We start from the raw sequence: 12127 nt of genomic DNA, 5'->3' as shown, positions 1-12127 counted from the left end.
CAAAACTATTCAGCACAACTACCTATAACATTTTCTCAAAATACCCTGTACAGAGTTCATGAAATAATATCTGCAAAGTCATGTTAAACACAAGTGGGCACATGAGGGTTCACCACAGAATTCTCCATGTGCCTGTCTTCAATGTAATATTTAATAGTCTAAAAGAATCTACCATTCTAAAACAATGAGCATGCAATAGCAAAGACAGTAATGGAAATATAGTTCTTAAATGTTACATGGAATTCAAACCACTGAGAAAGTGGCAAACCTCCCTAGAAAAGTTGCCTTCTTTCCTTCCAAAGGAAAATCATATTTTATCTATACTCACCCCATTCATCTTCCAAATAATACACCTCTCCATGTTCATCATCATCAACCATGTCGGCCCATCGAGATTCCAGAATGAATACTACTTCAAAGCACCCTCAACCATTTCCCCAAACATTGTCTATCACTGCTGGCCAGCCTCTGCCCGCCTGCTGCATTAAATAAATCCGTCTTTTTGATGTGTGGCTTGTCGACCTTGAAGTTCCTAGCCATCAGCATTTACACAGCTTTTTCTTTGGTCCCAGGCTCTAGCCTAGCTGCTGTATTTCATGTCACTTATTTTTCTTCTTTATTACTTATCAAAATCATTTACTTATCAGTTGGGATTGGCTTGGATTCACAGTTGGCACTTTATTGTGTATTCATATTGGATTGGCTGTAGTTATTCAGGACTTCTTTGAACCTTGGGACATTTCCTCATTTCACTTATTTCTGCATAGCTGTGCATGATTCATCCCAGCCCATACTTCTAATAACTCCAGTTTCATCCATGATTCCTTGAACTCCTCCTTATCTTTGGGCCTGGTGCCATCTGCTTATCTTGCTATTACCACAGATAATATCACTTAGTTTTAAAATTATATTTATTTTATTTGTGATTTTTTTTTGTTTCTATGTATATGACCAAGTCTCTGCAGAGACTAGAAGAGGGCATTGGATCACCTGGAGTCTTAGATGGTTGTGAGCTATCATGTGGGTGCTGGGAACCAAACTCAGGTGCTCTGAAAAAGCAACAAGAGTTCTTAACAACAGAATCATTTCTCTAGGCCCCATACACAACATCCTAATCAACCTCACCAGATTTGATGTCCACTCAGCCAGAGTGGGTGGCTGTGTCATTCATTACACATGAACTATCAAACATAAACGCTAGCATATAGGAGATACTCAATAAATATTTCATGAACAAATGAAGGAGACTCAAGCCAGATAATGGTATGCCCGGTAAATTATTCATCTTCTGATGAGTGGTACAGTTTGTCTTCATAAAGTTCAGGGTCACAAGCAGCAGGGTCACAAGATTGTAAGGATCAATCTTCCAAGTAGTTTTCACAGTTTTGTACCTTCACTTTCCAAGTTTTCTAGGCTATTCCTCAGATAATAAGTTCCATACGTTCTAAGTACAGACTTTACATGAGTTTAAATGCTCTTTCAAATAGGATGTCTGTAAATTCAAAATATTTGCAGTTATAATGCTTTCTTTTCACCCATGGAAAACACTACAGGAAAGTTTTACTTTTTAATTCCCAGCTGACAATGAAGGGGAGGCAATACAGACCAGGCAAGACTGGGTGGCCGCCCCCACAGCCAGCCCTAGCTAACACACACAGATGCCAGCCCTGGCTAACACACACTGATTGGGAGCTTGATGTTGGTGATGATCATGACTTCGTTTCTAGTTCCACCAGCTTTTACAGGATGTTCTGACAAATCTGAGACAATATGCCAACGTGATCACAAAAGAAGGGGACTTGATCAGACCTGGTTGACAACTCTTTTCCTACTGACTTAATTCTAAGGTTTGCTTCTATACCAGAAGTTGGGAGCAATACATTCTCTAAATTATCACAAGATTAAATGTTACCAATGTTACCAACAGAGCAAGCAGAACTAGCTAAAGCAAGAGAAAAAAAAAAAAAAAACAACAACAACCAATGAAAAAAAGCAGTTATGATCTAGTGTAACTGTACCAGTTTTTAACTCTATGCAAAATATATCTTTAAACATTTAAGTGGTTGCCTATATATATATATATATATATATATATATATATATATATATATGTGGTAGTGCAAGCCTTTAGTCCCAGCACTAGAGAGGCAGAGGTAGGTGGATTTCTGTGAGTTCAAGGCCAGCCAGGAGTACAGAGTGAGTTCCAGGAAAGGCTCCAAAACTACACAGAGAAAACCTGTCTTGAAAAACCAAAAAAAAAAAAAAAAAAAAAAAGAAAAGAAAAGAAACCAAAACAAATAACATACATAAACACATATATGTATATATTTGCCTTACTTATTATGTATGATGACACATTTAAATATATGTATCATAGCCTACAGAAATACATGTGTGTTACATCAATCCTTGTCCCACTGTAAAATTATTTTCCAGTGTAGAATTTGTGTAAACATTTCTACAATAGGTACTTTAAAAATTGCTGTGGAACATCTTAGTTAGTTCTATTGTTGTGAAGAGACGCCATGACCATGGCAGCTCTTACAAAGGAAAGCATTTAATGGGGTAGCCTAGAGTTTCAGAGGTTTAGTCCATTATCATCATGGTGGGATATGGTCATATACAGGTAGACATGGTGCTGGAGTTGAGAGTCCAACATTTTTATTGACAAGCCATAGGAAATGAAGTGAGACAAGGCCTGAGCATATATGAGACCTCAAAGCCTGCCTCCACAGTGATATACTTCCTTCAACAATGCCATATATATTCCAACAAAGCCACAACACCCTTTGGGGGCCATTTTCTTTCAAACCACAAGCATTTAAAGAAACATATTTAGCTTGAGAAAAGAAAAACCTTCAATGAGTTCATGTTTTAATTTCATACAATGTTTAAAAATTTGTAAGGAAACCAAAGAGCATTTCTCTTAAACCAGCATTTGGGATGTTTTCAAAATGCCCATTGGTGCTTGCCAAGCCATATGTCTCAATATCCTTACTCTTGATTTAAGCAATTAATCCTTTCCATCTTTCTTCTGAAGAGTTTTAAATTGTACTCATAAGCAGGGCTTATTACTATGGGTTTCAAGCAAATAAATTAATTCATATATTAAAATTGTCTTCTGCAAGCCCAGCTGCTCATACATGTGGTTAATGGCAGAGGGATGTGTGCTGAATTGGGCTGTGCTTTCCAAGTTAGACTTAGCAAAGTGTACCAGGAACATGTTCTCAGCAATATTTCCTTCTCGGGATCAGTGCCTTCATCTCAGAAAAACATATTACTCATAGAATGGCTCCATCTGGCTGTATCTCTGACTTTTACTGATGAGGGCTAATGTAATTTGTAGAGTTAAATATCGAAAAATGGTAAACCACATCCAATGTTTCCCCCACCTAATGTTCGAAAGATTATGCCCTTCTTTTTTACCATAAAAAAAATCCAACAAGCCCATATGTCTCCTTTGGAATTCATGTTTAAATTTGTGACATTAAGGATCATTCCCAAGGGTGTTTTTCACATGATGCCTAAAAAATAATTTACACACCTGTTTTCTCACAAGGTCTTGTATATGTGTTAGGGAGGGGGTGATTTTGAAGCCATGGCTTTTTTGAAAACCAGAAAGAAGGAAAATTAATTGTGCACTGATGAAGAAGTTCTTTCTGGTTGGGACTACCAGCTCACAAATAATGGAGGAGACTTATTATTAATTATGAATGCTCAGCCTTAGCTTAGGCTTGTCCCTAACTAGTTCTTATAACTTCACCCATATTTTAAACTCTATGTTCAGGCAAATAATTCATTACCTCATCTTCATATTGTTCATCCTGCTTCCTCCACGTGTGGCTAGAAACTCCACCTTTCTTCTTCCCAGAGTTCTCTCTGCCTGGAAGTCTTACCTATACCTCCTGCCTATCTATTGACCATTCAGCTTCTTATTACACCAAACACAGGAATACATCTTCACATAGTATATGAATATCCCACAATACACTGGAATAAGGGACCACATTCTGAATAGACAGCTCCTTTCATACTTTCATTTCCCTAGGCCCATGCACTGAGTTACTTTAAAATTCATATAACTTCTTCCTACCTTAGTTTGCGAAAGTAACAACAGCTGTTTCAGTCCAAGGTTACTACAACAATTCAGTAAGAAGACTTTATAAACTTTAGCGAAGTACCTGGAATAGCACATGCTGCTTCTGTTGCTGTCATTATTATTCATTTTGTGTTATAGTTAATAATAAAGTTTTATGTTTTACCACATTGTCTGAGTATGCTGAAGTAATAGAGCTTGCTTTGGAGATAAATCAACCAAATGTCACCTTATAGGAGACATTAGGTTCTAGTTTTCTCTAACCTGAGTACACTTTGAAAACTTTGATGTTTTGCAAGAAAACGAAATCAAAAATAAAATCTCACATTGTTTAGTCACAGGAAAAGAACAAAAGGAAAGAAAACTAAAAAGAGGCTCACAATGGCTGTGATGTAGCTAGCTCAACTACCATGCAGATGTCTCTGATACCATGGGAACAGAGTCAGTCTGGTGGAAGCAGAAAAGAGGTTTTGAAAGAATGCTGGGGAGAATGGTGAAGAATGATGAGGGAGGCATAGCAAAGGAGGCGCTTAACAGAGAGGACCTGGCCAGAGAGAGTCCAGGCCCCTGGGGCTCTGGCAAGAGCACACTGCCCTGAACCCTGAGCCAGTTCCTGTTCACCATCTCACTTCCTCTGTGGCCTGGAGAATGTTCTGCCTCTGCAGTGTTTCAAATGTTACTAGCAAAAACCCTGTGCACATAATTCTTTGGGCTTTCTGGAAATTGCTATTGTATGTCACACCCTCCTCCTCTGGGATATCAGAAACACAAAGTACCCAGTTCTTTCAGTACTTGCCAATTGCATGTCTGAGGAGCTATGATAACTTAAAATTTCCAACGTACCTGAACATCCTTCCCTGAAAAAGAAACTAGAAACACCTGTAAAGATTTGCCTCGAAATAGAGTTTCGTTTGAAGAGGGGCTTAAGATGAATAAGCAGTGGCATTGATAATCGCATGAGGTACAGGAAAAGAGGTTTGCAGTCTATTGGACATTTTACTTTTCTCCTTTTATTTTTACCCCATGTGAGACCAAATACATGCTTGATGCAGTCAGTAAGCTTCTTCACTTCTCTGTAGAGGAGAATGACACACACCACCTCCATCATATGCTGAGCTATATTGTTCTGGAAACTTCCACTGTCTTTCTTTATTGAAAATCATCAGTGGCTTTCACAGACAGAGAGGAAAGACAGAGTGATACACCATGATACATTTTGACAGTGTTTCTCAAAGTGGCTGTCCCTCTTATGGTCTGTTCTTTGATTTTTTTTTTCCTAACAAGTGTCAAAGAAAAAGCTTGTATGTCCTTGCCACTGATGCTTCTCAAACACAAAGGACAACAGATGCCTAAAATTAAAATCTTCTTTCTAACCTGGTGATTTTTCATTTCATTATGAAGTTTGCCAATACTCATTTAGACTTAGGTTTATGTTTCCATGCCACTGAGAAAATACTTGGGTTGAAAACTGCATTGGCTATATTTTAGTCTTGACTTTTGTGTGCAATTCTCAGCAACCTTAGAAGCTTATTAGCAGGTATTAGAGATGTTAAAATGAGCATCAGAAGGTACAGGGCATTTTCATTTCAATTCACTACATGTACCTAGAATTTGTCATGATGGCTGCCTTAACAGTGTGTCATCAGGACCCATTGTTATATAAGAAGTCTTATTTTGGATGTAGGAAGATGGAGTTACATTGGCAACTAGTTTTCAATTAAACTGGCCACTTTCCCTGTAGTAGAAAATAATCTGTTGTGCTAAGTAATTTGGAATGGCATTTTCTTTAATAGGCAATTAAGATGTATGGCTAATGAGACTCCTGAGACTTTAAGCTAAAGCGAAAGCTATCATTTAAATGGCTTCCTCAGCTCAGGCTTTTGCCAGTGGTGGGGAATGATTCAGAACCTCTTTCTCCAGGAAGGTAGAAGTTTGAGGATATGACTACCTTCTGAAATAGTTGGCTTGGGTCCTATTTGAGGCAGAACTGCCCTCAAGCCATGGTTGGAGCTCCCATCTCTCTAGCTTGCAACACAAATGCAAATCAAAACAAAGTGAAAGGCAGGGGGAGGAGGGGAAGCAGAGTTGCCTCCATGGTGGCTCTGCTGTAGCTGCTATGTGCGTATATTGTCCAGATGGGCTGATGTAGTACCTCAGTTTCCTTGCTTACAGCCTCATGATAACTTGCCTGACATCTCAAAGCATCTTCAAATATTTTTCAACCTTTGGCATCCTTTCCTGCCTTGGGCTTCGTGAATAAAACATTTACCCAGTCAGCAGCTTTGGAAGAAAGGAAAAGCCAAGGTCCATCTATCAGTGTCGGAACTGAATCACCCAGTGGCTACAGGTCCTCTACTCACCCCGTGTCTTTATAGCTAAGTTGGTATGCAATCAGGTGGTACCAGCTCCTGCCTTCTTGGTGAGTATTCATTCTCTAGTCTGGTAACATGACTAGAACAGTGAGTTCATGGCAGACAACACCACCCCCCTTTTCTGTATTTTGGCAGTCTGTTCTAGTTTGCTGGAATTGCCAAAACAAAGTCTCACAAATTGGGTGGTTGAAACAAATATTTATAGTCTCAGAGTTTTAAAAACTGAAAACCCAAGTCACAAGCTACAAGCTCTTGAAGCTTCAAGGCTAAAGTGTTAGTAGAGTTGGTTCCTTTGGGGGTGTGTGAGGGAGAACTTGGCCCTGGCCTTTTGCTTCATTTCTGGTTATTTTACTAGCAAGCATTGGCAGTTTTGACATGTAGATGTATCACCCTGATCGTCACTCTCATGTAGCATCTTCCTGTAAATTCCATCTCTGAAGATGATGCCAGCCACACTTAGAGAAGCATCTATTTCAGTAAGAGCTCAGTTCAACTAATTAGACCTTCACTGGCCTAATTTCCAAATAAGGTCACACTCCGAACACCTACTAGCTAGGACTTTAGTGTTCCAATTTTTAAAGAATACAATTCAAATTATAAATTTTTAAACTTTCTCCCCACATTAGTTTCTTTTTCTTGTTTACATGAAGATCAACAACATCTATTCACAACATATGAACAAGGATTGGTGAGTTCTTAAATGAGCAAGGAGAGTCTGGACTCACATTTAATCATTAGCTTACCCTAAGAACCAATTAAATATTGTGTCATTTAGTTACAAATCAGATAACTAAAGCAAGTTGGGTGCAAAGTATAACATCAAAGCTGCTATTCCATGCTAAATAATTTTAAAAGACTACATATTAAGACTGTGAGGGAAGAAAACTGAACAAAAAGCTAATTTTGTGACATTATACAACTTTATTTTTGAGTACATAGAAAATACAACATCTTTTCCAAATTCCTAAAAAAAGAATGACTTGAGGCTATAACAGGTTTGTGGGTTCTAGTGGTGAAAGAGAAACAATCTTCTTGTGTAAAGTCCTAGGTGCCATACTGTGACATTAATGGAGCTATCAATAGTCTCAAGTTGTTTGACTCACTAGTAAACAACAATAGATAATGGTTTTAGCATGTATAAAGTGAGTCTTCATCTAATACATCAGTAAGAATACTGTCTTGATCCTAAAGTATGCAGTTGAGCTATACAAGGACAGTCTTGCTCAGGATGGTATAGCTTTGTAACACCTGGAAGAACGCAGGCAGTCCCTCTGTAACATCAATCCTATCATTTTTGTCGGTTTTTCACATAGCTACAAAGTAAATGTATGTGGGTGGGAGAGTAATATTATCATATTCTTTCCCGGCTTCCAACTCCTCCCAGATCCTCTCTGCTCTCTACCCAAACAAATTCGCATTCTCTATTTCAAAAATGAACGAAACAACAACAAATGGAGTCTGTTTTGTGTTACACATCTACTTCTAGGTATGCAGCCTATCATGAATGTGGTTATATAACTAGGCTCACACCATTTAAGAAAACTGATTTTCTTTTTGCCAGGGGCTATCATTTGTGAAAAGCTTCCTGGGTGGGGTGGGACTTGGTGCTCACTCCCCTCCCTTCGTGCCTGGATTTTTTTGGTTGCCACAATCTGTGGGTTCATATGTACAACTGTCCTATTTTGTCTGGAAAATGCCATTTCCTTAAAAACATCCACCTCCCCTGGCTTTCAGAATCTATCTTCCTCTTCTGCATAGATCTCTGAACTTGGAGGAGAGGGGTTTATAAAGACATCTCATTTGGGGCTGAGCATCCCAAAGTCTCCTACTCTTTGGTCCTGGGTCTCTGCATTATTTTCCATCTAATTTTTTCCTTCCCTGCTGAGGGCAGCTCAGATAGTCTTCATACACAGCCCAGGCCCACCTGCCTAGGTCATGGTCCCTGTATAGCAGGCTGGGCCCTCCCACACCAAGCAACAGTCAAGGAATTTCCCTCCTGGACACGCATGCAGGCCAATCTAATGGAGGCAGTTCTTCAACTGAGGCGTTCTCTTCCCAAGTTACTCTTAAGCTGACAATAAGGACTAATCAGTACCCACACTAGTCTACACACACACACACACACACACACACACACACACACACACACACACACACAAAGGGAGACTCAGAGCACCAGGATTTTATCATACAAAAGAAACAGATTGTTTGTGGAAAGCCTCTTTTTTCCATAATTTATTTAGCATCCCAATAAAGATCTTCATGAAATGGAGTCCATTCCCAACATATTTTCTTTCTGTGTTCATCCACTATGGAGTCCATTGAAGTAGAACCACAAAATGATTACTAATTCTGTCCCAAAGACCCAACAGGCAACATTACCTCATACAAACCACTAGAGCATCTTCAGACAGATCCCAAGGTCACCTCAAGCGCTTCCAGGGTAAGCACAAGAAAGCCACTTCTGTGATGAGCTTCATGACATTGTTCAAAGAAGCAGCCCTTAAATAACACTTCCTTCCATTATCACAGAAGACCACTTCGGAGAAGTCTTTGATTAAGCACCGCTGAAATGAATAAATGATGTAGACAATAAAGTGTGCCCGATGCAAAAGATGTGTCTTAGTGCTGTATGGTGCACCTGACACTGGAGTCCATCAGTTACTTACAAGTGACCTTTCACATTTCCCTTTGTGGGCATTTTAGTTAGATTTGAATTTTACATTTGATTAATTAAAGAAAACTAAAACATTTTCAGAGTATTTGAAACTATTTTCACACTGGCTGAAACTTCGCACTCTGTAACTTTTCTTGCAATTGGAGGTCTTTGTTCAAAGGACCTTGCTGTCCACAGTACCTTTGACATTGTGACTTCATTCACACTCTGTGCCTGTTTTAATGTATCATCAACTTCACCAACACACAATTTCCTTAAGAAGCAATAGTCATAATTCCAGTTATCACAGTGTTCTAACTAAAGCCATAACACACGCGCGCGCGCGCACACACACTCACACACACACACACACACCAAGCCTGTTTTTCCATTGATTTCTGGTGTTCTTACAGATTGACAGAGCAGGGTTTTTTTGTTGAATCTCTGGCTACACATTACTGCCCTTTCTCCAAAGCTAGGGCACAGTTTCTAGAGCTCAGAGTTCTCAACTCAGACCATTAGCCAATGCCAGAGTGAACTGCAGCCTGCTGAATGACAAACAAAGCATTCTATCATAGTGATTATAGAAGAGTGTTTGAGGAATAGTGAACTTTTTCAGGTTCAGAATCCTAATACCTTGAACCAAGGTGCTTCAACCAGCAAGCTGGGAGCTCAAGGCTATACTGGCAAAGAGGAAATGCTTCACACAGATGCCTGTGTTCCTAGCCAAGGTTTCAGTACTATGTGGACCAGGAAAGAATTTTGCAGACAAAGATAATAAGAAACAGAAGAGAGCAGCCTCTACAGCTCACTGCTAGCCACAGTCTGTAAATGTGAGACTGGTTCCTGAGGTATCAGTACTCTAAAAGCCCAAAGGGCACTTTTGGGTTTCTTACAGCTTCAGTCTGAAGCTACTGAGGCAAGGCCAATCATTACTGTGGGGGAAATGTTATAATGCAAACAGGAAGAGTTCTCAAACTTGAAGGTATGCATGTATCCTGGTGAGGGCTGCCTATGGTGACTGAAGAAGACTTCCCATCTCACGGTCACTGTTACTCCCCACCCCTGATTACCTTGAATGAGAAAGAAAAGTTAAGCTCTTTTCTACTCCAGGGGCTGTGTTCATGCAGTTTCCCATCCCCAATGACTTGCTTTCTGGCTTTCAGAGACCTGGTTCCTCCTCAACCATTAGCTCCTGACCAATTGTGGAAGCAGCCGATCTCTTCGATCCTCCGTCCCAGTAATCCTTCTCATATCCTTTAGTGATGTTTTCATATCCTCTGTTTTCCTTACTCATGACCCACATCTACACAGAACTGAGTGTCCATGGGAGTAGTAGGGAAAGCACCTTAGTGTCATGAGTTAAATGCCTTGTACAACCAAAAGTTTGTTGAATTGATATATTCCAGAATAGAATTGTCTGACAGAACTTTCTGGAATGACTACTTTTTTGGAGCTTCTAATCACAAGCAGGTACTGAATACTTGAAATGTTAGTAGTATGAGTAGTATGTAGTAACCATAGGTTAAAGCTGCCATTGAATTGAAATCAATATAGTCACACTGTAGGTAGTGGCTGCCATATCAGAGAGCACAAAGTTTTTTGTTTTGTTTTTTTTTTTTCTTTCTTATTTTATATATCTATCCCAGTTCCCTCTCCCTCCCATCTTCCCTTGCTCCCCCCCACCTGACTCTCCCTCCCATCCCATTCCCTACCCACTCCACAGGGAGGATGAGGCCTTCCAGGAGGGATCATCAAAATCTGTCAAGTCATTTGGGATAGGGCCTTGGCCCTCCCTCCTGTCTCTGGATTAAGGGAGTATCCCTCCATGGGGGAATGTGCTCCCAAAGTCCTTTTGTGCACCAGAGATCCTGATTCCTCTGTCTGAGGTCCCTAAGACTGCCCAGGCCTTTTAACTGAGAACCATGCTCATGGGGTCTGAGTCTGTCCTGTGCTGGTTTCCCAGATATCAGTCTGGGGTCCATGAGCTCTGCCTTGTTCAGGTCAGCCATCTCTGTGGGTTTCTGTAGCCTGGTCTTCACCCCTTGAGAGCATAGTTTTATTACATGCTTCTTGTCCTCAGAAAGAACATAACTGTTCCCCCAAACCTAACTTGACTTGAAGAGGAAACTATCCTAATGGAAGACCCGCGGAGGGCGTGCACGCCCCGACTCAGGAAAGGTGCCCCCCAAAATCATTCACGAGAAGCGGTCTTGATGCAAAAGCATGAGGTCTTTTATATTCTGCAGCCACACTCCACTTGGAAGTTGGAGACTGGGAACCCTGGGTACAGGGTTCAGACAGCTTTTATAGGGTTACAACAAAGCCGCGCATCATAAACCAATCATCTCATAGCATCCAGTGTGGACCAATTAATTTGAACTATCCAAGCCGCACTTTGACCAGGAAGTCTGCTTTCGCTAGGGCTTCTGGGTAGTCTGGCAGGGCTTATTTCCTGTTCTCATTCACTCACAGGTGCTGTCTGTAGAGCACCCTGTTGTAAACAGTCAAGAATGACCTTTTGCCTACTCACTGCTTAGGGGGCAGAGTCTAGGGAGAGTTAGGATAAATTTTTCCAACCTTACACTAACTTGGAGGTTGGTAACTTTGTGAGCTACTGGCCTATGCCTATGCAGCCTGGCGATTTCTTATATTTTTGGTTATGAGCCTAGTCTTTAAAGGCTGAGCTATCTCTCCAGCCTATGGTGATTTCTATTATCAATCTTAACAATCTTTTTCTTGGATATAGATTATGGTATATAAAGCTAGGTAATTTGACCCATATTTCTAATAAAATGTGTTAATATGTTTTTGCTTAATTTCATTGGTGATTTCTGCAAACATACAGAACTCAAGTTTCTTCAACACAGACATTAAGTGAAGCTATTTTTGAGGTGCTTGTGTAATGAAAATTTGCAAATACCACACTATGTGTCTTCTCCTTGGCTCAGTATGCTGTGGTCTTAAAGGGCACAGGGTGTGTACACTACTTTTATGCTATTA

The sequence above is a fragment of the Phodopus roborovskii genome, unplaced genomic scaffold (assembly GCF_943737965.1).
Source record: "Phodopus roborovskii unplaced genomic scaffold, PHOROB, whole genome shotgun sequence".
Classification (NCBI taxonomy): Eukaryota; Metazoa; Chordata; class Mammalia; order Rodentia; family Cricetidae; genus Phodopus; species Phodopus roborovskii.
Note: the sequence above shows the minus strand (reverse complement) of the source record.